Raw genomic sequence first — 6565 nt, 5'->3', positions numbered from 1 at the left:
TGTCATAAGTGGTTCTGTAATGCATTCAAATTATATGCATGCTTTGTCGGGGTTTTTTTAAGTTGCTTCAAAGTTTGCCCAAGCTAGCAACAGTTAAGTGAATTCCTGCCTTTGTAGTTAATGGGAGGGAGTAATTGCATAGGTGAATGAAATGCTTCGTTACTAAGCTGTTGAAAAAGAAAGATTCCATAAAATAGAAATTACAGAAACCCTCTATTGTAATTTGCCAATATCATGTTGAAACAGAGCATGCGATATCAAGAGAATCATGATGTAAGCAATATGAAAACTATCTGGAAGAGTAGTAGGATCCAAAACTCAGAGACTACTACCATACATGGAGAGCGGGAACATAATTTGACGGAAAGTTAACATAATTGTATTGTTTGGTGGATGTATTGAAAGAAATATAATATTCATTCTATCACTGGCGAGTAGATCTTACAATAGTATAAAGGATCCTCATACCAGTGTTTCCACGTCCAAGATCGTTTCTTCGGGTGCTGTTCGTTATTCCGAAGGGTCGTTAATCCGAAACACGCAAATTCCCTATACCTACAGGTTCGTTAATCCGAAAATGAAATAGGGTTCGTTAATCCGAAAATTTGTGTCATTATTCCGAAGGTTCGTTATTCCGAAGATTGGTTAATCCGAAAATGAAATTCGGAACAATGAACCTTCGGAATAACGAATCTTAGGAATAAAGAGCCTTCGGAATAACGAACCTTCGGAATAACGAGCTGTAACCGTTTCTTCATCCTTTCAAATTCCATGTCATTCTCTGAACACCGACGTATTATGGCGTCGTGATTCTTGGTGCAGGTATAGTTTATAACATGGATTGTACCTTTAAAAAAAAAAAAAGACGCTTACCGTCATTTCGGTCCCTTGCTCATGTGATGTCAGCCGAGTATCCGATTTATAACCTGTCCAGGTGGGGGAGGATGGGGAGGGGGAGAATCTGTTAAAAGGCAATTCAGAGATATTTAATGTTCCACACTGCATGTATTCTTTTTTTTTTGGGGGGGGGGTTGTTTTGCTTTTAATCAACGTCGAACATATTATTTTCCCCTATTGAAAGACAACTAATCGATGTATATGGCTCGCAAGGGCTCTTGTACAATGTAAGTATGTGACCTCCAACACGTCAGAATGAGTTAAGTACAATTTGTAATTGAGATATTGGAAATAGCTCCATCTCTATGCCAAAGTTTAACTGCTGTAGATGAAAGTGCTAAAATCGTCGTATATTGGTAACTGAATTGTATTCTGAACTCATTGATAAAAAAATCAAACCAACTTTGGTTTCAGATATGAAGGAGTGCAGAAATCGCTGGAGGCATCCACGAAGCTCGTGATAGTGAAAGATAGTGCTGTATCTGTGCAAGGTTGTCACAAGTTCCTTCCGTCTGGTTTCCGCCATGTCTTCTTGATCCAAGATCCGAGCCTGAATCCCCCAGAGAGCAGCAACGAAGAGACGGCGAGTCAGCTGCTAAAGGGAAAACACCTCCACACGATGGGCACGGGAGATGCCTCCGACATGGGAATGGTCTATTCGACGCAGCACGAATTCGGCGAGATCTACCAGTTGTGGAAATACGTGAAATCACACGTTGATCCTGAACCGCTGATTATCGACGCTGCCGATCTTAAGACTGCGCCGAAGCCCTGCGTGGAAAGGATCTGTCAGATGATCGGGGTCGATTACAGGGAGGATTATTTCGACTGGCAGTCAGCGATGACGACTGCTGAGACGCAAAAGAACGGATGCATCGAGATCATGGTCCTGGACGCGGCGCTCGAAGGATTGGCCAAGAGGCATGTGTGCGAGAGGACACCCTTGGAGAACGACCAGGCTCAGAAGTCAAGCACAGACGTGATCATACCCGACAGCGACTCGGCACATCTCATCAATCGATGCATTGACTATTACTACAGACAAATGTACAGACATCGTTTTATTTCTTCATCTAAATAGAGCATGGTTCAATAACTGAGTGTACTTCTATATCTCCGTATTATTCGTCTGAACAAAATTATGATAATTTCATTGTCTTGCAAGGATTTTTATCGTCGAAGTATAAAAGGTTAGCAGTGTATGGCTTTCAGCCGGTTACAGTGAATGTATATGGGAACTTCACTTCCGAGAAAGCGCGCGCCCCAATATGACCTGCCTCTGCTTGGGTTAAAAGGATGGTATAGATTTGGTCCAGATGGGCATTCAGGTTTTGATTTTTTGCGAGATGATTAGAAACCACTTATGTGCAATAGTCAAGTGCATGCGATTCTAAGTGGAAGTAAAACTTTATTTGCTGAAAATCGGTTTGGAAATTTTAAAACAGATTTTCATCAAATAGACTTTTCATTCCACCTAGAGTCGTATTCTCTGTAATGTGATTGGCCTTTTCATTCTACATGAGTCTGTGACTCCTAGAAGAAGTCGACTTGAAAAGGAGATTCCAGTATGACGAACATGCTGTCTAGAAATTAATGGAAATTGATATAATAGATAATGGAAATGTATGTGTACTAACGTATATCTTTAATGATGTATTAATGATTATTTACAAAGACATTTTAAGTTTATTGTTATCAATTGTGTAACTATGTTTGAATCTATGTTTTGTCAGTAACGATTATTATTCAGGTGAGCCAAATCCGTTTTAGTATTTTTTTTTAACGGGGTTGGGCAAGCAGTTTTTTTTTTTTTTTTGTAATCAGACAATATTTGATCTATTGTATTTACTCATTACTTTCTATATTTCATCTGTAGGTAATCTGAACATCTTTGTGGCGTATCTGCAATCCACTATCATAGGTCTTCAAAAATTAAGAACGTGTCTGCTATGTGTTTCAAAATCTAACAGTGAAATGAAAATGACGACAGGAAATGAAGTGGAAAGTCAGTTTGGTGAATCATGCAGAGTGGAGGTAGATGTGTGTTTATGCGTGTAGATGTGTGTTTGTTCTTTAGTTATGAGTTTAAGCAACGATATACTACTGGCTTGCAAATTAAATAACATGAATGTAGGTCAACCTGCCTCCTCCGAGTATCAATAAATCTGGTAGCAGCTTGTAAACTCGTTTACCTTTTGGATGAAGGCACAGGACAAAAGGTACAGAATTTACAGGTATACAACAGAATGTAGAAAATCCCCAGTAAATTTAATTGAATAATATAGACAGTGATGAATGAACAAGGCCCCGTGCGTGTAAAATGGTGTTAGTATATTATATAAAAGCTCTCCCAAGATAATAACCATGACAATCGCAATGATAATGATAAGAATGATAATCATAATAGATATGATATATATCGTTATATAATATGTATTTCATAGTAATATGGTAGCCAATTTTTATTACAAAGTGTTCTTACAAACAGAACACAACATACATGTGCAAATGAAAAACACCCTATCATGATTACTTCAGGAATGTTAACAAAAAAGTTACCTTTGTTCTGATTTCTTACTAATCAATGGCACCAATTTTTAAATACAAATGTGATTATATCGTCTATTAAGGCCACTAGAATTGCAATGATAACATATATAAAGCTTCTTTTAAGTAGAGAAAGTCCGTTGATAGGGTGAATTCTACTTCTCGTTATCGACAGTTCTACAATGCATCATGATACTCACCGGACAATGTCTTCTTAGTCATTGAACGGAGAAAGTTACACAAATATAGTGACACCTGATGATGGTTTTACAGTATCATTATAATATACACACTAAACGATATCATATATCATAATTGATAATGAACAATAACGAATAATGTTTCATAATAGGAGAACAAATAATGCATTATTTTCTTCGTGATACGCGTAATAACCGTAGAGTCATGATGATAAATTAATATCCTGTACAGACAGTGCAAATCCATACCATGTTATAGACGTCTCTGACAAGTAGCTTGCAATCATACGAACAAACTGGTATACAGTGCACTCCCGTTATAACGAAATGCTCGAGACCGGCAGTTTTCTTTGGTTATAACGAAATTTCGTTATAACCGAACAAATACAACATATAACGAAAACAAGGAAGCCACGCATAATTATATCATATTCTGTTTGTTGAATACTCGTCATACACTGGAAAGCTATGTGAACAATAAAACAAATAGTTATTCAATATCAGATTATTGTATTACAATAACGCAAGTTCCCCTCGGAAACTGTGCGTGACACACCAAGCGAACACACAGTGATGTGACGCGTTCGCCCATGCAGAGACGCTATAAATGCTTGTTCCGCTACGTGTTTTCGAAAGCGATCCTCAATTCGTTATAACGGAGCACATTCCTTTTGTTTTTCTTTGTCAGTGGCGCTCTGAAAAGACTTCGTTGTAACGAAATTTCGCTATAACTGTGTTCGTTATAAGCGAATTTTGTACCATAGACTTTAATGGCGATAATTTTGGGACCAGAAGTTTTACTTCGTTATAACGAAATTTTGTTATAACCGTGTTCGTTGTAACGGGAGTGCACTGTATTTGGACTCAGAATAAGAGAATTATGGCATTTTGCTTTCATTGAATGGTAATATCGGTCACAACCAGACAAGCAAGGTAAAAGGTGGCCACATTGCATCACCTCGTAACTCTCCTTTTTGTTTTTACACAAAAATGTTATAAAACTCATGTTGTTGTTGTGTTTAATACAGTAGCATTGCAAACTGGATCAACGATGTGCTCCATTTGATGATGTAAGCACTGTGGCAAAAATCATTTGAAGTGAACCTTGTAAAATTTACTGTTTATTAGTTTATGGTAGTCATTTTTCTGATATGCCGTTCCAATATGCAAATTAAGATTATATGTAATATCTTTTCTTCGATGAACATCTTTAAAAAGTTACATGTCCCATTGCCCCTTATCAAGGATTGAATGGGTTACGTAAATTGTCAGACTTTAGGAATTACCAAGTCTCGTTCTCTTTAGTCTCTTGCTAAAGGGGAAATTAAGTGAAAATCTATTTAGCATTATGTACAGGCCAAAGGTGATGACATCACCATCTCTTTCAAATTCTGTCATGAAAACATATTAAGCTTTAAAATGGCTCACCTAGTACTCCTTCATTTAGGTCCGTTTTTTGTAAAAACATCTACCATTCTGTTCGGCTGATGATTCAATAAAGCCGGATTGAACAAGGCGTGGAATTGCGCTGTAAACAGTGGCGGATCCAGGGGAGGGGGGCACCGGGCGCGCGCCCCCTTTAATTGTTGAAAAATGAAAACTAATGAAAAATGAAAACAGATTATCAACACGTATAAACTGAATTTACGAGTGTTGTGTTTGCTGCCTTTACTAGTGCAACCTTTGCCATACCATATAATACACGTACTTCGAATCTGGTTGCTACTTGCAAACCTTTTTTTTTTCTGTATTTCTACAAAAGTTGACATAGAGGAAGTACAAAACGAAACAAGCTCTCTACATATAAGGTGCAGCAACACATCGGTTCTACCGCCTATGTATCTGTTACATTTTCGGGATTTCAGTGGTCTAGAAACATAGATTTGACAAACAAACAAGCATTCTCGTGTAGATCAAGACTACTGGCTAAGGGTAACAGCCATCATTTTGTAACGCATGGGAGCCATCTTGTGTAGGGACGTGTTAATTGCAGCGTTTTGAAAGCTACATTTCAACACTACCTTTAACATGCAACGATCTCTCATATACTATCGGATAACCACCTTTTCTCTTCAATATGTAATGTATTCATATTTCTATTTAAAACCCAAGAACAGACGACTTTTCCCAGCAATCATATCAAACTCGTCCTTCTTTGTCCCGTCTTAGCAACAAATATAGTGTTTTCAAAATGGATCTTTATTTATGTGGCTTTCAACGAAAGATTCACAAATGGTACAAAGCATGGACATTAAGTTCAAAGTGTTAGTACTCCTAGAACAAACATCCATAACTTTCAAAACATTAAAAAATATAACTGCTTTCAATTCAAGAAGCTAAGTTGCAGCGGCTTACCTGTAGCCGTTGCGTAGATGCGTGGCAGAATTTCATTACAAGATTCTGGAATGATACTGTGCGTAAAAGGCACTTGCTCCTGACTGTATCTGTAAACGTCTGCCTGTAATAGTCTTATCTGACCCTCTACAACAAATCTACCCGTCTTCATTCACGCTATAAATGACAGAGCATTATTGTATGCTGTATTTCTTCTTTAGAACTTATCATCTTCTAATATGATAATCAACAATTGCCCGGTCTTTAATTATCATTGAAGTTGGTAGGTTCAATCAAAATGTTGAGTTACTGTACGTATTAATTGTCTAGTTGTTGTTGTTTTTTGTCATCTAGATTTTCGAATTGTCACTATTCGCTAATCATTTATATAAACGTCCGTAATGCGTATTCTGGCCAAATGGATAAAAACGTGGTTTGAGTGAAGTTACCATTTTCATCATTGTTATATAGTAAAATGATAATGTAAATCTATCTCTGCAGTGGGGCTCGACTCTAATGGCCGTTTTTCATCTAAATGCCACGAGAGGATGCATCAACTACATACATTTCATTCCGAAGGTTCGTTG

Source organism: Diadema antillarum, unplaced genomic scaffold (assembly GCF_040938485.1).
Source record: "Diadema antillarum isolate AM-2024a unplaced genomic scaffold, OU_Dant_1.0 seq00001263_RagTag, whole genome shotgun sequence".
Classification (NCBI taxonomy): domain Eukaryota; kingdom Metazoa; phylum Echinodermata; class Echinoidea; order Diadematoida; family Diadematidae; genus Diadema; species Diadema antillarum.
This window is presented reverse-complemented; position numbering follows the sequence as displayed.